General features: G+C 35.4%; 1 protein-coding gene across 4 annotated transcripts in view; it reads left to right on the top strand.

The window, feature by feature from the left end:
* ST18 (ST18 C2H2C-type zinc finger transcription factor) overlaps positions 1-23,743 on the top strand; it is a 169,282-nt gene that overhangs the window by 47,393 nt on the left and 98,146 nt on the right. Inside the window, exon 1 of one of the 4 annotated variants that reach the window (XM_051612701.1) lies at positions 20,323-20,340. The exons of the other annotated variants lie outside the window; for them this stretch is intronic. The gene's annotated coding sequence lies outside the window, so the exon portion shown is untranslated. Of the gene's footprint in view, positions 1-20,322; positions 20,341-23,743 lie in introns of those variants that run through there. 4 annotated transcript variants of the gene reach the window in all.

The following is a 23,743-nucleotide window of genomic DNA, read 5'->3' as shown; positions in this document are numbered from 1 at the left end:
CCTGTATCTCTGCTGAAGTCAGACGGGATGCATACCCCCCTGGGAAGCAGGTTGGATTAGCGATAATAAGGAGGCAGACTGAGCAGCCAGTAAAGAGTCAAACATGACTGGTGGTGCAAATCCAGGCTCACACAGGCTTTTGTTTGCTGCTTTGGTACAAGGGCTGATGGGGTTTACCCATCAGAGCATTAAAAATAAAAAAAAAAAGAATTAAAAAAAAAGAGAATACATTGATGGTTTTGACCTCAACATTATCCCTTTGGTTTAACTTTGACCTCCTAATTTTGCACCAAAGAGGTGTGGTCCTGCTTAAGCATGCCGAGAATTGAGAATGTGGGAAGTGCTAACAAGAATTTTGTGGCAATGTGTAGCAGCAATAAAATGCTACAGACTCTCTCTACTTCAAAAGGTTTCATAATTCTGCAGCTGTATACAAATGATCCATTTTGTTAATCTGAATTCCTAAGGTCATTAAAATTTTTTTCTCTCCTCTCTGAAGTGGTTTATTACTCTGAGAGAAAAAAAATCAGTTTAAAGCCAGGTAAGGGAGGAAAGCTGACAAAAACATAAATTAGAGGAAGAACTTAATTTAAAAAGTGTCAAAAAGGATAGATAGTCTTAGTTCAATAATAAAGCCTGGTTCAAGAGCCTTCTATCTTTAAATAAAGCTTTTTGAGCACTCTATTACCTGTATACAACCAATCTTTGATTTCCAATCTAAGCCTATTTTTGCTTCTTATGTGATTAGCATACAAATGCAACAAAAAAAAATATGGCTACCCTGATGACACCTAGGACATGTTTTTGACTTTGATGTCCACATCAGTGAGACATTCTGTATGTTTTTGAAGTATTGCACAAAAAACCTTTTGTTTTGCCTGAATCAAAATATCACCACTGAGTCATGTTATATCTACACTTCTTGGAGTATCTCACGCTGTGTCTTGTGCTAGTTTACGGAGACACCAAAGACTTTTTAAGGATTTGGCCTTTTCTGGGCTGAGTATGAATACCAAAGTCCTCTGTGTGCAAACAAAGCAAATGCACTTGGAGAGCAGAAACTTCACCCACAATTGCATAATTGACTCTTGTTTTCCATAGGATTTAACGCTTCCTGTAGTTCTCCCTGACAGAATATCCCTCAGGGTAGTGCCCATAAGTTACGGTCCACTAGGATAGTCTTAGTTCAAGAAACCATATTTAAGTATAATTAAAGTAAAATGCTCAAAGTTGAGGAGAGAGTTACATTTTACATTATTTTCTCATAAATATTTTGCTGCTTCTGATATTAAAGACTAAGCATAAGTTTGCCCCCCAAGCCAAAGATCGGCAGCAATCTGTAGAGCCAGTGACCACAACTACTCTACCGTGACCAATAACTATTGGAGTCACTTGATATCCTTTGAATACATATTGATTTGCAGTGAGAGCGAAATGGGACTCATTACATTCATCATAATCAAAATAAGAGAAGTAACCATTTTTGTAATTCCACAACTTGGTGTAGAGGGATGATGATATTTGGAAAGTCAGATTTGTTGTCCGCTACTAACCAATAAACAAAACAAGTCAGTATAGCTAGTGAGAACTATGAATTCCTTCTTTGTCATCCATGCCATCAACTTGCTTTTCACATAGTGGGAGCAATTGTAAGGAAGAGAGGTGCATAATTATATCTCTGTGGTTTCTTTTGGCTTTCTGCTGAGATGGAAAACAAAGATGCCTGTTATGATTGTGAGATTTGAGAGGTCTGTCATACTTTGGAACTGGACTAAGACAGAAAATCTGTTTCATACAGATCATGCACTGAAATTGTTTCTTTTTTAGAACTGAGAGCAGTGGGGTCCGAGGAGTTTGCAAATAACTCTAATCTTCAAATATCACAAAAAAACCTCCCAAAATTAAAGTTGTTGGCTATTTGTTTATTAAATTATCTTTATAGGAACAGCTGCATCATTTACAAACACTCAAATCTGATTGAAATTAAAGATACTGAATTTACTAGCCAAATATTTCAGACTAATGATCACTGAAATGGCATTTAGCCTAAATATTTAACAATTTAATTTCTGGTAGTGCATACTGTCTGAGTTCTCTAGGATATGCTGCCTCATTAATATTTAATTTGTAATGTGTTTCTGAAGTTCTTTGTAGCTAAGTTACAGCATCGTCAAGCTGGTTACTTTGCATTTTTTCTCATGAAGCAATTGTCTCTTGAGACTGATAATTAACTACTTGGGTTGGTCTCTGAGGATATTCAAGGTCTTCTAGGTTCTTTATAAGCTGCCATTTTTTGTCTCTGTCATTTTTTTTTTCTCAGATAAGCTGAGTGTCCAAGTGGACTTGTGCTCTTAAGTTGCTCAGCTGTATTGAGGTGACAGCTCTCTTGAGGGACTGCTGAAATGCCCTCTTCAGAAGTACATCCCTTGGTATGGGGGAACTTGCTCACTTTGTATTTAGTCCATCTCGTTAAGGAATGTAACTGTGAAAGTGATTTGCTTCTACAAATACCTAGGTCAAAAGACCCTGCATGGATTCTACCTAAGTTTTATTTAGGTGGCTGTCTTATTGTTGCTGTCTGCCTTTACTCTGCTGCATCACTTTCTTTACCACATTTTAGTACTTTCTTTTGATTTGACTGTCTCTCAGTTCCATAGATAGGAAATTTGCATTTGTTTCTGTGTGTGTGCAAAGACCAACTGGCATTATAAGATGCTCTCAGAAGGAGACAAATAGGTGTTATTAATATAGAATTCTAAGTAACGAATAATGACCTATCTAGCTTCTTCCTTCAATCCTTTTCTGTTTCCCAGTTCACTTCTTACTAGGTTCCATTTTCAGTGGTTGTAATGTTGAATACTGTTACCTTCTTTTGTTAGTCCTGTAATGCACCATGGTATCTTTGGTTGAAGGAACTAATGCTGACACATACTCTGTATCTCCAGTGGCAGTTTAGCAAACCTGCATGAGGTTTTCCATAGACTGAGATTGCTTGTATCTCAAAAGTACTTAATTGCATGTTCTGAAAGTAAGATCTTGCAGGATTATCAGATTCTGACATTATATTTTTTGTCTAGTTGTAGCATGCTTACTTTTCTTTGTATATGTCCAATTCTGTTTTTCTTGTCCATATATGTCAATTGCCTTTGTAACATCTCTGTGTGAGGAGGAAGAGAAATGCAGAGAAGACATAAAGCCAGTAGGAGAAATAACTAAAAAACTTCTTCAAGGTTTTTTTTCCTCTCAGTTGTTTCTGCTCCCTCCCTGCAAGGTTTTGGTTATGGTGGTAGAGCAAAATGCTACCATATACATATGACATGTATATGGTAACATGTGAAAAGGATGATGTACTTTCATGGAGACAATACTTTTGTCCTGCTCTGTTCTTACCCAGTGAGTTTCATGCTTATTCTCTGCCATTGAACTTGGTGGGGACAGGGAAGAAATGTTTCCCTCAGCACTGAAGATAGAAGTAGATGTAGATGAGCGTCCCCTTTTCTGCAGGGCTTAGATGTGTGAATGGTTAAGTTAGGTTCAGATTAGTAGGTGACAATGTCTAGCAGAACATTGTTTGGGAAAAAACACCAAGGGCTTGTGATGTTCATGCTATCAAAAGGCAATCATAAGCAAACTTGCTGCAACGTGACTTAGAAGACCTTACTCTTGTCATTCCTTTCAGCACCCTCTCATGGGACACTGTAGGAGCTACTTAGCTGTGTAATTCATGCCTCCCACTTAGACATATCAACCTCTATCTAACTTGAAAATTTTACTCTCACCAATACTATATAAACCAAGTCTGTAAGTCAGATGGACTCTGAGAGAACTGGTTAGGAAAACGGTGTCTTGGAGGGTACAAATGACATCCCAGTGGCCTTCCCAGATGCATTCCTAAATCAACGGCTTCAGTAAGCCATATTCTTGGCATCTAAAGGTGCTGCATGGTCAGTTTTCCAGTTGCTAGTGTCTTGTAGTATCTGGCGTTGTTTCTGGAGACATCACATTTTACATCAGAAGAGTAAGATATAAATCTTACTTCTCTCTCTTTTAATTCAAAAATAAAATATAAATGTGTCCAGGTTCTTGGTAGTGGAATATTTTAAGCAGAATTAGAGCCTACTTTCAGTCTGAATAGCTAAGTTTTGTACTGAATGCATACTTAATAATAGTAATTTCTACATTTACAGTAAATAAGGCAAGTCGGTAAATATAATAACCCACGGCTTGAATACAATACCACTATGAATAGAATGTAGAACAGAAAAGAAGGTTAATAAGGCAGACATTATAATAAGTATAGTTTTATGTGTAAATCAAAAGATCTAAAATGTAAAAAATTACCATGCACGAGAACTGGCAGTAGAAACAACAGAGCTTTAATCTAAAGTACACTAATGCAGCTCAAGTATAATCAGGGTTGAATAAATATTCATCACCTGTACTTTATTATAGTGTACTCTGAAGAGGAATGTACAGAAAAAGTATAGGGCTATATTAAAATTCAGGTTTTGGCTTTGCGAGCTTGTTCAAGTCATTCATTTATATGCAGCTTTATAGCTAAGGGCTGACTAGTACTGGTGCTCAGAAAATGTGCAGTTCTGTCAAAGTCAAAATGCTTCACTGAAGTGGCCAGTTTTTTATGAATCCTATTTGAAAGGGAAAGACGTGGGGGGGAAATTCCATTTCTGTTGAAACAAAAAAGGTTAAAACATTAACTGATTTTTCTTGTTGACATTTGGTATTGTGCCTTAATACAAAGTAACTCAGTTGCAACTGAATTCTGAATAATCAGAAATTAGCATCCAAGTTTTGGGTTGTGTTAGACTTTGCTTTGGTTTGGAAAAGAGCTGTTCTTATAATATAAAACTTGTTTACATAGCTTCAGAGACCTCTTTGGATTAAAATAAACAGCTGTCTGACCTTGTGAGAATAAAACTCGACTCATTCTCTAAGCCTGAGAAAGAATTCCTTTTCTTTACATTATTTGGCAACAAAGCTGCCCTTTGCTACATTCTGGTTTCCTTCCATGATTCCAGTATCCTCCTTCTGCTGAGTAGCAACAAATACCTTGTGATTTTTAAATCTGCTTTCTGCTCAGGAACAGAGAACATGGAAAATAGAACAGAGATTGCTGAAGAGAATCAGGCAGGAATCTTTTATAAAATTCACCTGGTACCATGCCCTGGAAAGTCTTTCTTATTCACAAGCTCACTAACAGTAACTAGCAGCAAAGTGCAGAGGAAATAGCTGAATGCTGCTTGTCCAGAGTAAAGTTGTTCACCACTTTTCATGCCCTTACAGATAATGCTCATAATGGATGTCCAAAGACTGGTGTTTCCCCATGGGTAAGGACATTGGGAAATTGGCACTTTTTGTTAACTGAGATTCCTGAAGGAAGGGATTTATTGCTTGCTGTTTCATCACTTCTGTTCCCGCACTGGCTGAGTGAACTCTGGACTACATAAAACACTAGCTGAGGATGGTTTTCATGGCTTTATGTTTGTGCTTACAACTGCTTTGGTTTCATGTGTTTTGGGCTGATTATTTTTGTAAAGTCTCAAGGAACATTAGCAGTCGCTGAAGTTATTCACATTTAATCTTCAATTTCACTCACTGGTGAAAACTTCCCTCACAGGGATCCTTGAGGAGCTGAAGTGAGGTACCTTGTAGGAATATTGTTTCTTTCAAGCATTCTATTTTTCTGAGCCTCACTTAATTATACTCATGTTACTAGAGTCACCCTAACTCAAAGGTAGTTAAGGGTACTCAGTTATTCATTGGACTGTGAATAAAGCTCATTTCCTTTCCTAAGGTGAAAGTAATTAGCTCAGAAACAAGTAATTTCTAGGTAGGGAGGTGAAAACCCTGTGAAAATAATTGATGATATGACTACAAGTAGAAATCAGGTCATCTAGTTCTTGGTCCCCCACCTAAAGTATGAGATTATTCTTCCTTCTGTGCTTTGAAATGTCATCCCATTCATCAACGTAAATATACAGTGGATTAATGATACAAGTGTTTTCTAGGCAAATTGTTTCCCATTTAAGGTCTTTTCAATGTAAATGACAATATTATTTCAGTAAGCTTTCTTATTCTTTGTAAAAATAACAAAAAATTTGGACATTACAGATGCTCATTAGATCCTTTCAATGTTGGTCTAATTTACAAATTGTTTGTTTCCTTTCTTCTATAGATAGATGAACGTATTATTGGTGAAGAAATGTTTCCATTATTCAATTAGTTGTATAGATAGTTAAATAATGTTTACTTATGTGACCTATTCACATTTTTCCTCAATTGGTACTAAGATACTCACGAATAATTATTTTCATGATTCACCCAGCTTTTTAAATGATCAAAATATTATAAACTTAAATTCAGTTCTTAGCAGCAAATGAAGCAATGAGTATTAGAGTATTGCCTTTCATTATTTGCTTCAGTACATTTACCTCTGCCATGAATCTGTTTTGAGATGGTTTTGTTAAAGTAAGATCTTCTGTACATTTCACACCATGTTTTATCTTCAGTTTAACACTAAAATAAACTCAGAATGAGGAATAAACCTAATGGGCTGGAGGAGAACTGCTGCAGTCCTTGCTTCTCCAGTGTTGGGATGGAAGTTGCCACTTTCAACTAAACCATGATTCTGCCAATGGTTTAGCATATGCTTTTTCTTTTTTTTTTTTTTTTTCCCAATAAGAAGTGTTGTAGACAACCATTTCAATAAATAGACCCTCAATATTTGTATTTTAGTGATGTAGGTGCTATCAGTTGGAATTCGTTGTTCCTCTTAAAGGTAGATTCATTTGCCTTTTTTTTCCTTTTTTTTTTTTTTTTGTTCAAGCCAGTTTCCTGGATTTTTCCGCCTCTATTTGTATTTCGTATATTTTGTTTTCAGTCTGACAGAGTGTTCAAAAATCAATGCTTTAAATATGAAAGAATATTAGTATAGGTACAAGAACACTGCTGTGCACTTGACAGATGGAAAAGGTTTACGGTGAATCTATCATTGCCCTATGGTGGAGAACAACACTGTTCATAGATTAATGTTCATTTTATTACAGCCATATCTTACCCTCAATCTGTGTGTAGAACTCTCTCTGAAGTCGTTTTGATCTGTGTGCATCAATCATGGGTAACATATGACACTTAGGGCCACATTTTCAAATGTCGGCACTTGGCATCTGGAAATCCTGTATCTTGTGTGCCCAAAACATATACTTACATGTGAAAATTTGGGTTGTTAAAGGATGCTGTAATGATTGAGATAGTTAAGATGGTGAGTTTGAAAAATTCACTATTTCAGTTAAATTCAGCATAGGCTTAAACAAAGTGTGCCTGATTAAAACCTGTTCTGCAATCTTTCCATTCACAACTGCACCAATAGGCCTTTCTCCCGGGCTGTGTCATTTTATTCAGATAGGACAATCCTCTAAGTGTGTAGTTCAGGATAATATGTATTGTGTAGCAGTTATTTGTATATGTGTGTTGTTATATATAAACCCAGTTGGCAATACCACAGTTCTGAAAAAAGCCTTTGGGCCCTGTGAAGGCTGATGTTAACAATAATTTCTTAAGAATTTAGTAAAATCTGAGGATCTGACAAATTGTAGGTTTTAGATAAAGGTAACTGCATATTATCACCTTTGCTGATAACTCAGACCTAAAATAATATCAGTAGAAAAAGGCTCCTTGAAACAAGTAGTGAGAATCTGACACATTATAGCAAATGGTCAAATGCAGTAACAGTTTTGTCCACACTTGCTCAATGTGACCTCTATGCTTCGTGAAATCAGCAATGACATAAGATTGTATTCTTCTAAATTGATATCATTAAAAAAGTCCTCTAACTGTTGAGATTTGAGAGAAATAATTTAATGTCAATATAATTTCCTGTATCTCCCTTTGTGATGCTGTAATGAAGTTATTACAGTTTGGCCCTTCAGCCTATGACAGACTGAATTTTCCATAACTTGATGATGTGACAAAGTCATTGCTCAAAGGCAAATATACTTTGTAACTGATAAACCAATGCAAATTAATTTATACTTCAAGTGAACTTTATAGAAAGGCATCTTAGTTTATTTTTTAGCTCAAATTAAAAGCCAGGCGATATCATAATTTAGTGTTCTCAAGAAAGCAGTAAGTACAATCTATGATGTGAAAAGAAGTATTACTGCAGGATTAGGGAAGTTTCAGAACTTTAATCTTTTAATTTCTCTACTGGTGGACTATGATGGTGGCCAATGTCCTTTAAAGAAATGAGCTGAATCATAGGCTGATTTAGGACAGAAGGAAGAACTGGATGCAAAAATAATTTTCTCTTGTCATGTTCATACAAAGAATATGTGAATCATTACTCTCAACAACAAAAGCTTTACTCAAATCGTCAATTCACTTATTTCATTGCCTTTAGGCCAGAACTCTGGACAAGGGTTTGGTGCTGTCACATGTCCTTTTCCATCTCATTTAAGTGATCTGGCCTGTGTTTTGGGAATGCTTTTTTATTGTGCTGTTAAGCCCTGTGTCCCCTACATGAATATTTCATATATCTCCTAAGTGCTTTCACTGAATATATTAGCCCCTGGTTTTCTCTCTCTCTCCTTTTTTTTTTTCTTTTTCTTTTTTTTTTTTTTTTCCCCTTCCCCTCATGCCTGTTACCACAAATAAAATGGTAATTGTGGCCTAAATATACATGAATAATCCTTTATGGGATGGGAATTTTCAAATGCCAGTAATAGCTACTTTGTCAGGTTTTGGCTAGGGTATTGAAAATGTTTAAACAAAATCTGTCCGTCATACTACGTAAGCATTTTTCTATTTATATCTGCCTTTACCAGTCCACAACAAACATAATGAGCAATAAATGAAGCAGTGGCCAAAAGACACGTTTATGACTCACGCAGATGCCAAGGGACCATCCTAATATGGGCACTGTTTGGCATTTCTGCTAACAACAGACCAGAGTATAACTCTTATTTGACAGCATTTTTTAAGTTTACAGTTAAAACCCATAGACTTTACTTATCTTATTGTAAAGTTATCTTCAAGTTTCAACTGACTTATTCCACTTAATATGACAGACATCAAGGGACATGCAACCTTGACAGTTCAAACTAATATTTTACATCTGAAGCATGGTGTAAACAAGAACAGAATTTGTCCTGTACTATGGTAAAAGGAAAACCTGTAAGCGTGCCCACTGCTACTATTCAGACTTCATCCTTTTCATTGGACCTAAACAACATTGAACTTCAGCCACACCTATCTTCTAAGAAATAAGCTTAGCTGCAGTAACAGCAAAGGTTCATAATATCATTTCACCCATTCTCATGGTGGCTAAAATACTTCCCAGCAGTGAATATGTTGAGGGATTATGTAGATTGCTTCTATTGAGCTGAAAATGTATGTGCACATCCCACAAGAGATTTTTGAGATAAGGATGGAAATGGAACAAAGAATGAGTTCCTGTAAGGGCACCAAGGATGCCTTATATCACATGGTCCGTGTTTTTCTGTCAATGTAGAAATCTCCTTCCCAGATGTGCTAATCTAAGGTTTAAAATTAATGTGCTAGGGGAATTTCAACTCTTCTTTTTCTCCCATTCACAGACTGGAATAATGAGCCAAATGTACAGGTGCTCCAGGGGATGTTCTTAGACTCTCTAAATGTGGAACACCTGACAGATGAGCAGATTTAGAAAACCTTTCTATTCTGTTAAGTATTTCTTATTTCCTAAGCATAGTTATGTGTCCTTTTACTGTTGGAAGCAATGCCCTCTTCAGGAGGTGCTGCAGAAACCACTTCACCATTATTTAAAATCATTGTAGTCTTCTGTGTAAATGAAAGCTGTATGTGCAAGGCTTAGAAGTAATACAATGAACTCACAAATGTGCAGCTCTGAAATAACCCCTTTCCTGGCTACACAGAGCAAAGCTATGTTAACCTTCTGAGTCCTCCTTCATCGATACACAGCAACTCCCAATGAAGTCAGTTATATGATATTACTGTCAGACAGATAAAGTGCTTTGTATGAAGTCCACTTACACTGACACAAACTGCTTGGTTGATTCCTTGTGCTTCCCATGAAACCAGTCTCCCTTATTCCACATGCATAACCCCTTCAGCAAGAAGTTTAAGTGAAGGTCTAAAGCAAGATATGATCTTGTGTTAGACATGGAGTCGATTGAGCGGAGTTGTTTGCCAGAGAAGAGGAACCCACATATTTACACTCATGCACGTTTCAAATTTATTGGCATCTCTGCTTCATATTGGAGTTCTTCTGCCAGTTTATACTAAAAGCTGGAAGTGTACAAGGTTCAATGAAAGCTTTTTTCACTAAAACCCAAGAGCTGTGTCTCAAAGCATAGGTGTATGTTTGTTCCCTTTTCGGAAATAAACACGATAAATATTGGTTCTAAGGATGAGGAGAGGCACCAAATCAGCAACGGACATTTTTATCTACATATTTTATATTTATTTTTCAATTATCTGCTTATAAACATTCGATTAACAACTGCTTCTTTAAGAGAGCGTATCAGGTTATCTGGCTGGAGATAATAAAGCATGTTTTTCATAGAGGCTTCCAGACTAGAGGCTACACAGATGTGCCTGAGTTAAAAGGATCTCACTGACTGCTTTGAGAAGTGTAGATGGCTTCTGTATTTAGAGAAAGCTCATCTGAAGCATCGTAAAATAAAACGTACGGAAAATATAATATTCCATAATTAAGATTTCTAATGAATTGCCTTGTTAATCCATACAGTGTATGCATGTTGCAAAATTTTCCTGGCTTAATTAGCACACTTGCTGATTATGTTTATTTGCTGATGTACACACTGATTAAGCATTGTCCATACACTGAGGCCTGAAGCGGGATCCGTCTACAAAATAGTACCTAGTCGTTTAACTGGAGACTCAGAATGCAAATAGATCAACTTATGTAAAATTAAATTAGTTCTAATAGAACCCATTTTGACTGAGCAGCTGGTGACACATTATAAACAGAATTCTCTTGTTATGTGAAATAAAGGGCTTCTGTTAACAGATGCTTATATACTTTTAAGCCACAAAAAAAATGTCATATTGTGTCTAAGGTCTAAAGTTGATGAAAGAAAGTAAATTCTGAGTTTGCTAGATAATATTTCTGCACTGGGTCTCAGCATTGCTATTTGAATAGTGTGGCTTGCCACACTACATGTGGGAACTTAAAAAGGAGTAACTGTTAAATCGTTAGTTGCACAGCTAGGACATGAAAACTGTTCTCTTTAACAAGCAGTGGCTATCAGCTGATTTTTGTAAAAAACTTTTAAGATGGTACTGTCCCCCAAACCCTTAATTATTTTTTTCTTTTAATATAAAGTGACTAGTTAGTATTATTCTTTGGAGACATCGTTTAAGACTGGTTATAATACTCAAAACTAGCCATTAAGTGTCACTGGTGTGCAGTTCCTGGTCAATACTTGACAACTTCATTTTTTTCTTAGGAATGCTGTCAGCCACACCAAAATGTGTTGAAGTCCCAGTGACAGGCTTTTTCTTAGTGACAGAAGGTCTAACAGGTTGGGAGAATGAGGTAGGTGTGTTTTAAATTAGTAGATGTACAGTTTATTTATGGAAACTTCAAGCTTCCAAGACAAAGAACAGAATAATTTCAACAGAACTAAATAATTAGCTAAGTGAGAAAGACATTAAAGGCCTAGATATGTGTTTTCTGGCTTTAACTGTTGTATTTCTTGTCATGGACTTACCTGAAGGTGACTTTTTGTGAAGAAGACATTATACCGGACCTCGTGCTCTGCATCTTGTTCTGTGTTTCACAGTGCAAATTAATGCATACAGATGCTTATAAACACTATAAAATCAGTCATACTTTTAGTAAGTTAATCAGGAAAAGAATATAATGTTCCATTTTTACTTAATTCCTGGTGGATTTGTGCCTTCATTTTATTTTTAGTTAATGGCACCTACTAAGCAGAATTAAAAATATCAGTTGATCCATTCACAGTCTAGTAGGTTTCTCAGGCCTTTCTTAAATTTCATTTAATATTAATGAACTCTGTGGAGTTAGAGGTCTACAAGAGCTTAAATCACAATATTTTAGGCAACTTTTGCAGAATCTTTATCAGTATAGATAGATCAAATCATAGTGATTTAGTTTTCTGATTCTTACTACCAGTTGAAGAAATGAGCAATAAATCCTGATTAAAATAATTTGTACTTTGCATTTGTACTTTTTTCTTAATACAAGTTTGAATGTATAAGGTGTGGATTTTCAACTAGCATGAATCTCATACTACATTTATTACTTCTTTTTGACAACCCTGAAGACATAGTAGGTTCATATTTAAATCATGTCATCTGAATGTACATTTCTTCAATTACTTATTTGGTTTGAAAAGGGAAAATTGCATTTATTTTTATTTAATGGATTTAAGTTTTTACCCTTGCAATTTGGCTCATGCTTGGTATGGAAATAGGAATTCAATCTGTTACCTATATAGTCAGACATTGTTTTTACATTCGCTACATAAAACTGTGTTTTACATACAATACAAAAAAGTTTTGAAACATTCTGCATATTAAACTGATTGATAAAATGAAAAGGTATAATGTGGTACATGTGTGGTTTAAAGTTTCATGACAAGTAAATGATCTTTCATATGTTTTTTCACACATAGATTTAAAGAGAAAAAGAAAATTACTGCTTCTTCAAGACCTGATAGATTAGTTATTTTTTCACTTTGAATGCCTAAAACAGAAAGAAAATATTTTTCCTGGATACTCAAAACAGCATGATGCCAGGTTTTATTTTGTTACTAATCTAAGAACAGTCTTTGCAAGTGTGAAATGCCACACTCTTATTTTCTGATTAATACTTTTGAACAATTTATTTTTTCAATACTATTTGGAAAAGATAAGGTTAGCATAAAATACATTAACCATGAATACACAGTAATAAAATTCATGTGTTATATGTTTAGGTAGTAACGTTAGGAGACACTATTGAATCAGGTATCAAAATGCAGTGTGATTTTCTTTCAGACTTTTTTAGGTGTTAACATATGTTAGAAGTAAATTTTTTCTTCAGATACAGCTCTTTATTCCATCATTTCAAGTAATATGTGTGTGTGAGAGAAATACGTTTTAAAACAAATTTCCTCTGTAATCACTGTAGGATTTTAATACTGCAGAAAAGAATGAAAATGCTTGAGTCTTTTAGCAATATTCATTGGTATATTATAGTTCTTCTCCAAGGAGTTTTCAATCTATTAGAAAAAAAACAGTCTTTTGTACAAGTGAAGTTTTTTGCCTATTGTCCCTAAAAAGGTGAAAGCCTTTATAAACAGTAGCTGTGCTTGTAAGTGTGGTAGGCTCTTAAATTCAATGCCTTAATGAAAGGCTCTTAAATTTGGAAGGATGCTCTGAATCGTCAATATAATGAAAGTATTCAAAAGAGTTAAGATCACTAATCATAGACACAACACAAATGCTAGCTTGATGGGTTTTTGCAGATATTAATAGCAATGGAGCAATGGATAAGAATGGAGTTGAATCTACAGCAAAGCATTGGAGTCCAGGATATATGTCTGGATTTATGTCCCCTTAAATCTAAGTCCTACAGATCTCCATTTTGCCGAATCTCATCTCTTTTGCACTCACTTGAAAGCATCGGAAAAAAACCCACACAAACAATCTGACTTTTAAAGTTTTTAAAACATTCTAAATTTATACTTAAATAATCTCATTCTTTTACTTACTATTGGTCATTTTTCAGCAGCCTTTAATGGTGGTGAAGCATCTAGCCAACTGAGAAACATTTAATGCTAGTTAAACCTTTGTGTAATAGAAGCTGAGGCTAATAATGTCATACCTGGGCACTGGTTATTATGATCACAGTTTACATTCCTGACATTGTCTCAGTGGTCTCCCCCATTTTATGCCCAGAAAAAGGAAAAACAGCCAGCACTCATTCCAGACTGAAATTTAAACAGCCAAAAATCATTCTACCGTTAAGCAAGAAGACAATGCAAAGCAAGCAAACTAAATCAAATTATGTTGAAATTGTTGCTTTAGCCTGTGTGGCCTTTTCATATGATTCATACAAAAAAAGAAAAGAAGAAAAACAACCAAACTAAATAAGGATCACAGCTCTAACAGAGTGCAAAGCTTCATATTTTTCCTCATTTTTCAAATGTATCAAATGCAAAATGTTAGTGTGCTAGATCAAAATTAAAACCACATGAAGTGAAATATCAAACTTCATGCTTAAAAGAACTAAGAAAGTTTCCAAGACAGAACCTTAATTCAAAGAAGTAAAATTACAAGAAGTCATGCAGAGAAGTATTCTCCTCCTCTCCTTGGAAATGCGCAGCTCTTTATTATGGAAAGGCAGTAGCCCCTCTATAGCCAGGGTTGCAATCAACCTCCATTATAAAGCCTTATTTTAGACCCCTGTAACTTTGGCTTTAAAAATTGGAATACAAATTGCCATATTTTCTCCAAAAGAAAAGAAGAACAAATGAGGATTTTTTGTTTATTTGGTGTGGTGGGAGGATAAGGATGTTTAGTTTCTTTGTGTGTGTGTGTGAAATTGAGGAAAAATTGCTTAACAGTTAAAAAGCTTAAGTCACTAAGAAAATAATTAACCTGATCCAATTTTTTTGCCTTTTTTTTTTTTTTTTTGATACCATACCTGCCCTTATTAGTTGAAATTATTTGCAAATAATTTAGTCTTTCTGCTGGTGATGACAGTAAGAGTATTTTGCTAGAGACTTGTATGGACATAGGATTGGGCAATCTGTTCAACATTTTCAAGAGCAATTCACCTCTGATAGTGTGGTATATACCTCAAAGTGGAGTGTAAATCTACCTGGAGTTTTTCAGCAAGTGTTTAGTTTTAGTTTCTGAAGATCTCCACATGTTCTTTGTTGTCCAGTACAGAGGAAATGACTGTTAAACTAAAAGACTGCTTTTAGAAAGGTCAGAAGAAAACACAGACTTAGTAACTGAGGGCTACTGGCTGCAATCTAGAGATTGCCTAATGACACTATGGTGAACACTAGCCACTCCCAGCATTCAGTCGTATTTATCATGCTTGGCTCACTTCCTAGGATTAGGTCTAGAATCGCCTCTGGCCATGTAGGCTGTTCAACAAACTGTGTAAGAAAGAAAGCAAGCTTAGTCCCTGGAAACATACATCCCTCTTTTTGCAGATAGTTGTTATCCGATTCTGAATCTAAGCATTTTAAATTATTTATTATTAAATACCTGTCATTCTCTCAGATTTATTTGATTACTGAGAAGAAAAAATAATCCTTATGGTTCTCACTTAGTTTTGTGTAAGCTGTTTAGAAAAAGCTGATGGTACTCTTACCATTTTATTAAAATGATTTCTCCAGTGTTAGAAAGAATAAGGTTTTTCTTCCCTCCTGTAAATATGTGTTTATATATAGATATAAAATATATGTTTCTGATAGATGAGTAAAACCAGAGGTAATTTTCCATATACATTTGTGGTATGGTACAGCCCAACATTTGTCATATGCCGTTGTAATATTTAGTACTATAATTATTTCATTTATTAGTAAAGTATTTTAAATGCTGACAAGATGCACCTGAATGTAGATTTAGATTCAGTTGCAATTGTATACACACAATGTTGCATACACAGTCTAATCTGACTTAGGGTTGTCTTCATGCAACATTTCAGATAGAAAAAGATGTAAATATTTTCCCTCTTTATAACCACACAATATAGTTTAAATAATTATTATTTTTTTTAATTTGCTGTTTTCATCTTGATAATGAATGTTCAGAACCATTTGAATTTTGTGTTGCCATTCAGACTTCTTAAAACCCTGGAGCACTTAAGTCACTGTTTCTACAATGTTATTAGGCTTTTCTTTGGATAATAAGTATGTGCTGCACATAAGCAGAGAGGAAAACAGAAACTGATTCACAGGATTTCACTGAAGGAAGCAGCTGTCAGGGATCAGGTATGGCATTGCTGGCAAGAGCTGTTGGAGTTTTCTGTGATGAGCTGAGTTTTTGTGTTGCTGAGCAAGCCGCAGAAGAGGTTGCCTAGGCACTTTTCCAAGAAATGGGTATCAGAATAAAAAAAATTCTGAAGAATCACAGCTGGAAGCCTAGGGAGATTTGAGGACAAGAACTTAGGCTGAAAGGCAGGTGTTCAGCAGAAGAGTGTTTACCTGTTGACTTCTGTAATCTGGAAAACCTTGGAACGTGAGCAACAGAAACAAAGGCAGAAGCCTGCAGGCAAATACAAATCACAGAAGTGATGCTTCCCAAAGAGAACCTGGAATGCTCCTAGTTGAATGGCCATGGGTAGGCTTTAGTGAAAAGGCTGTAAGGAAAGATACGAAGGGAACTGAGGGAAAGGCACAATTGTCAGAGCTGAGAATACTTCAACAACTGCATTGTTTTGTACTTCTCAGAACTACATGGACAGTGAGATAAGTGAGCCTGGTGTTAAGATTTCCAGGATGTATTTGCTCTTTTGGAAAGAATTATTTTCCCAAAATTATTTTCCCAAGATTTATTCTAATGCTACAAATACTTGTGATGAAATTTTCCGAGGCTAACACTGGAGGTGTTAGAGATGTCACCCATACTTATAACATTTGTGATGGTGTGTGAGAGGTAGGAAAGACACATACTGGCACAAATGCATAAAATAGACAGCAATCAGATCAGCAATTTAGAAGTAAAAGTTATCGAAAGTAAACTGGACCTAAAGAGATTAATTTTCCCTTTTGAGACAAGGCATAAAATAACGTGAAAACTACTAAATTATTACATTATTTAACATTATGACTTAAAGGAATTTTCCCAGCTAATCGGCTATCTAAATTACAAATGGCAATCTGGTTATTATCTATGATAAAAAGTTTATTTGCACAACAGTAATGTGATTATTGTTTTCCTTATTTATGCATTTAATAATACAATGATTAGGAGAAAGATATGTGTGAGAGCTTTTTTTTAATTAACTACAAGACCTGAGAAAATTTGTTACTCTTAATACTTAGCCTTATTACGGGGTGTTTTTGAAAGGCTTAATCCATATTGGACATCACCTACATCTAATTTTCAGTGCTTATTAAATAACTGCTTACAGTTACTTATTAAGGCTATATATTAAATAAGACTGTGAAGAGAAAAATATTTTCATTTCCCAGTTTTGTATCAGCCTGAATTTCAGAATTTCATGAAACTGTAACTCGAACCATCAATATTCTAATCTTCCTTTCAGTGAGGTGCAATCCCAACAACAAAACCCATTAAGAATTACTTTTTTAATGTTCTTTAATTGGAGAGATGTCCACAGCCCCTTGAGTATTACAGAAAACCTAAGAGAATTGAGTGCACACCTGTACTAAGACACTTTAAGAAAACTCACCTGAAACATCTGATTTCTGCTTTCTATGGTAAAATCTATTGACAAAAGAGGAACACTCCAAAATTTCCTGGCTTTCTTTAGAGTACTATTAAGTACACTTTTAAGAAGAGGAAATCTTTCTGCTGTTTTAGTGAATTAACAATCACACAAGCCCATATATAATTTTATTTGGATAATCATTCCCTTGTTGTATTTGATCAGGTAACTTTTCTTCTTCGTCCTTTTTATTTCTATAAATTGACACTTTTGAATTAATATATTGTACAAACATGGCTAGTACATTTTCAAAATGTCATTTCAAAGTTGAGTGCTTGTAGTTTTTCTGCTATGTATGTATCTGGCAGGTTTCCTCAGGACGAGCCTGCTAACATCATTTCCTCCAGGCTGATTTATTATTTTTATTGAACCAGGTGCTGCATGGGTTTAGCAACTTTGGCAATGCTGTTGTCTAGAATGTCTCTGCACTTGGTGCTTGATGATGCCAACATGTGCAATGAATTTACTGGCAGCAGCAGAGAATATTTCATTCCCTTATCTCTTTGTGAAGAATCAAGCTCCATATTGCTTGCTATCCAGTACATCTCATGTAACCTCTTTGATTTCTCTAATTCCTCTCTATTTCCAGAATATTCAGCTATGATTCTGTTGTTCTAATGGCTGTTCTCAGAAATAAAACTGTATCTGTTATGTTGAAGTTTCTTTATGGTATTATTTATACTGTTTATTTTACCTCTCATGTGGTCTCTTAAGACTTACAAGTAAGTTTTATCTGTTTAAAGTAGGTCTGGAACATTTTTTGGCAAGATGTAGGAATATAGGAAGTACATGTATTTCTGCAAAGGAATGGAAACTTTTTAATGTTTTTTTTTTATTATTTTATTTTAAAAATTTTGTCTTCCTAACAGTGAAGATACACTAAATTCAGGTAAAACCATGGAAAATGTTAATACTATTGATATATTATATCAGTAGTGCTATATAATTAGTACTATGCAATATTCATAGTGCTAATTTAAAGTTCGGAGCTGTTTTTGAAGTTTCTCCTGAACTTGAAGAGCAGCCAAATAACTACTGTACATTCTACAAGGAAGTTTTTTCTTTGCTGTGGTCTATCTGGCATATAAAAACCATTTACAGTTTCATTTGTGCTCTTTGAAGAGCATTTTGCTTATCAATAGAAGACTATAAAATACTATAAAAGGCTATAAAAAGTCATGTACCTCAGCATTCATATTAGATCTGCATAATTTCTTACCACTACAAGTCTGAATGGTAGTTATGGCAGTTTTATTTCATTTGTGTTTCTGCATCAAGTCATCATTTTCCTATTAGATTTCATTTTTTCTCAAGTGAGCAGTTTGAGGGACAGCTTAACCTTTTTTTTTTATGCTTTCCTTGGTATTATTCTAAGCTTTGAATCTCCTGTTAATTAGAGAGTCAAAATAGAATGGCTGTTGCAACTTAAATCTTTGTTAATTTTGAAGAAATGAATTGTAAGTACCTATTTTGTTTTTTAAATGAATACTCAACACAAACAAACTAGTCTTTGCCAGTTAGTCATTACTTACTGGATTGTAATTTTTATATATTTTTTTTTCAAAAAACAAAGTTGTGTTAAATCTGAACTTACTTAGGATTGATTTAATAGCAACGATTATTTTTTCTTACTTATGCCTCTCAGTGGAATTTATGAAATACTTTCCAAACTCTTTTTCAGCAAGCAGTTTTTCGTATCGTGACACCACAGCCATACAGACAAGAATTAGACAGGAAAAGATAATCTGTATCTACAAATTTTACTCATCCCCTCATCCTGTGTTCTTCCCATGATATGACAGAATCTGAATAGCTCTGTGAAGCAAGCTGTACCTTTAAGATAAAAGAGACAGTTCACCATGCAAGACTATACTCTATACTTAACAGTGCAAAATATGAAGACAGTGACCTAAATGTCAGTCTCCCTCCATGTTCAATTAGGGCCATGCACAGCAGCTCACAAAAACAACAACAACAACAAAAAACCCCCCAAAAAACCCTAGGAAAAAAGCTCCATCTGGTTCAGAAGACAGTGGCCAGTCCTATAAATAACACAAGCTGTCTGGAAAGCATCATTCCTATAGTACGCTGTGTGTTGGCTTTCTGTCCAACTACAGATCGACTACAAGGAGCTTCAGAGCTTTGCATAAGCTTGGACCACACTTATGTCTTCAGGTCACCATATCAGCTACACTCATGAGTTATTCCCAAATCCAAATTAGAAGACTGGAGAATGAAATGTACAGAAGTTAAGAACATGAACATAAAAAATTCTAGAATCCTATTGCATATGCACACACAACCATATAAAACCCCAAAATGAAAGTCCAGGTTTTCACTTTGGCTGATATTTTCTGAAACAGGAAAATAAAACTCATCAGTACCATTGTATTTGGAAAGTGTAATTGCAAACTACATGCCACTGTAGGAAGTAAAGATGAACAATAAGCTTTACTTTACACTTGTTTGTATTTTAAATACTTCCATTGGTAGCTAAGAAGTAGTTGGCAAAACTAAAGCCAGAAAAAAAAAACACTTCTGTTTTTCACTTGTTTAAAACAGCCATACATTATTTTCACACTCAGAATATTTTTTTGTAGTGGAAAATGAAAGCTCATTCAGTACTGAACATTCATATTCTGGTAGCATCTGTTACTAGGGCAGAAGGTGAATGCTGGGTGCTGTACAAGGGTATGATAGATAAATAATAGTTCTGGAGGTTTACAATATTGATGCAGAACAAAAATATACCTGCATTTTTTTTAGATGGAAGCTTTACCTTTGACCACTGGGAATGCTAACAGAGAACCAAAGAATGCCGAGGTGGTGCTGAGCCCGGGCAAAACAGGAGGTGGATTCACAGACCCAGCACTGCTGCTCAGGTTCCCTATCACTTCTTTCAAGTGTTGTCTCACTACTCTGATTTTCCTCTGGGGGGTACAATACAACTTGATGTCTCCTCTCTGGCTTCAAATTTACACACCATTTGTGTTCGCAGTTTGTGAGCTCCAAGAAGAGGAGTCAAAATTATTTCAAACAATCTCATAAATTTTGAGGAATGTTTTTGTATGACGGGTAGCAAGCTTCCATAGTCCGGTGCTGTGGTAAATCTCTAGCACATGTTGGAGCCATCACTTGCCAAAGTATTTCATCAGTTTCACTTAAACTTTCTCCCATCTACTGAAGAATGATACAAAGGATTTTCCATTTTTCTAGGGTTTCTCCTGGGGAAAAGAACAAAAGACACCGTTTCTGTACATGCACTTTCCTAGTTGAATATACAGTTCACATATAAACTTTATTTCTGAGGAATGGTTACTCACATGCTCAAAATATTAAAGGAGGTTAAAGCTGTGGCATGAATGGGGTGAAGAAAGGCCGTGGATATGTTGTTTCTCAGAGGGAAAATGGTGATCCCCACTCTTTACTGCTAATCTGTTGAAGATAAATATCAAATCTTTGCATTTATTTTTCCTTCCTGGTTTGCATTTAGAAGAGGACTAACAGAAAATTAACTTTGAAACATTTCCTTAAAGGCACATCGTAAATCCCTAGGGAGACATTCACAGCCTGAAGACAGCCTTGTGCTTGGGTTTGATAGTGACAGATAGCAATGGGAACACAGTACTTGGTGCTCTGAACTAAGAGGCCATTATGTGTGCAACTCACAGTGAGACCATGGCAGAATAAAGCTTCCCCCAGCCCCACCCAGAAGTGTGGCTGCCTTTGTAATTTTAATTGGTCTGTGTTTGTGGAGTGGGGCCTCTATTTACTTAGGGCTTGGGGCTTGTGTTTACCAAGCCTGGTGGAGGCCAAGTGTCATATCACTGAAGCTTAGCTCCTGCAAGCTCTCCTGCTATATCTTGAGGCACTTTTCTTTTCAGTATCTGTGCCTGTCTAATTCACGAGCTTCTGTGAAACAAGCACAGGAGGGTACAAGGCCTACAGGGAGGAATTACACCTAATTACTCAAATAATTGCTAGGCTGTTGCCTTCTTAGTCACTGAAAATAATTTCCAGGTCCCTGGCTTTTATAGATAGTCTTCTAGAGGCAGGAGGACACAGCCCCCTTTTTAACTCAGCCCATTCACTCACAAAATCAGAACACTCGAGCCTGCAAAATTAATAAGCACCACTTCCATTACATATATTTTAGGTTGTTGTTGCCGTGGCGATAAAGTCAGGGACATTGAATCTCCTCTGTTGAGCCATTGTTATCATCCCTGGCCATCTGCTGCAGAGGAGTGATATTCCATCTCATTTGCATGATGACTGATATATGGGAGGTTTGGAAGGACATATGCCACAGCAATCATGTGATGAAAATTAAAGTGAAAGTTTTGGGCCCAGAGCCGAAAAAAATCTGTGTATGCGCATGAGGCTGTTGATGTGCAAATGTGAATCATATTGAGAGGGTTTGAATAGGGAGGTGTGACGTAAAGAGGGGACACAAACGCAGGTGCTTATCTCTAGGCAGTCAAAGGCACTGGATGTCATATCATGGGAACTACCTTTCAAAGACACAGCTTTAGTGCACAGTTCAGCACACAAGGGAGGAGAAACATATAAGTTTTGGAAACAAAAGTAAAGTAAGTTTAACAACTTTTTCACACTATTCTGAACCCATTGATCTTTAAGCAGCTTGTACTATTAGTAACTTTCTGTCTTTTCTATTGTTTGTACTCTTATTTTGCAAAAAGCAAAAACTCCTGTCCATTTATCAATGTGGAAAGCATGAGAGATTTGTGATAAGAAGTATAAGAATTTTTAATCCATGTTTAAAATGCTCTCGACAAACTTTTCTTTATGTTTAAATGACACTAATGCTGTTTCTTCCACAATGTATGCTTGGTCATTATCTTAAATGCTATTCTGGGCCTCAATTAAAAAATAGCTACTTGTAACTGCTTTGAGAAAGCTTTCTGAATAAAATGTCATGGTGTAATTGCATTTATACTGCCTCAGTAAAGCCTTTGTTCATATACATTTTAGAATTGTGCAAATTTGCAGCTCTAGCTGTTTGATTTGAGGAAATGATCACAAGGACAGTTTTTCTCTCATTTTCAAAAGTTACTGAACTTATATACTATCATTGAGAAAAAAAAGCAAGGGGATAAATGAGACGGGAGAGGCAGAGTGGGAACAGTGTATTTGTAGGAACTGTTCGATAGTTGCAGGTTCACTTACAGTTATGTATTAGACACCAAAGAGCTTTCTCATTATTTTTTAGGATGCTTTAAAATAATATATAATGTTTTTAAAATAAAGATTGTTGATCAAAACATTTAATAGCATTACTCTAAATGAAAAAGAGTCTTTCCAAATGTGACATTTTAGCCCTTTAATTATTTTAGATTCAGAGAGAGAATTGAGAGCTTCTGATTAAGGAAAACAAATACTGTACTTTAGAATGAATGTTTGTGCAGGAAAATCTTTAGAAAGTTAAATGACAGTAATATCAGGTGAGGTTGAAGAATGAAATGAACCTTCTGGGACAACATTTTGCAAGAGGGTGATTTTTATGAAATAATATTTGATGCTAGAGAAAGTCTTTTTAACACTGATCAGTAATAGCTCTCTCTCACTCTCTCTCTCTGACTTTCTTTTGTCTTTAACAAAGCACTTAGTTCAGATGTTTGTCTTCCTTGATATGTAAATAGGAAGACAATCTTCTGCAAGATGCTGTGAATTTTTTCATGTAACAGATTATAGAAGCACAAATCCCAGATTTTATCCTTTAACTGTAAGGGGTGAACTTGTCAGTTAAGGATCTTCTTAGGATTCAAAATGGCCATTTATTATCTCTTTTGTCAATTAAATTAGTTAAGTTAATTGCATAGATGTGTCTTCTTTGGTTTGGCTGTGCACTGGTTTTGTAATTCTTGGGGAAAATTACAGCATTTGTTGTGAAAGCTTTCTTTGAGAAAATAATGTATTTCTGCTATAAAAAGACTAAAAAATAATCCAGATTCGGAATGAGGAATTTCTAAATACAAGTTTTGCTTCTTAACTTCCCAGTGTGGAGCATTTATTTTTACTTGTAAATATCATCTGCGTATTATAGTACTTTCATGCCTGCAGGCTAAGATTACCAGTCTTCCTTTTTTTTCCTCCTCCTTCTAAATATTCAATTACTGAATGGTAATTATTATTATGTGGCCTTCTTGGCTTACTGCATTATTAGATTAATATAGATTTCTTGTGCCAAATTAGCGGAAACCACTGCTATACAAAACAACGAATCACTTTTTTTTTTTTTTTTAACTTTTATTTATTTTGTTGAAC

The sequence above is a fragment of the Apus apus genome, chromosome 2, assembly GCF_020740795.1.
Source record: "Apus apus isolate bApuApu2 chromosome 2, bApuApu2.pri.cur, whole genome shotgun sequence".
Taxonomy (NCBI): Eukaryota; Metazoa; Chordata; class Aves; order Apodiformes; family Apodidae; genus Apus; species Apus apus.
This window is presented reverse-complemented; position numbering and strand designations above follow the sequence as displayed.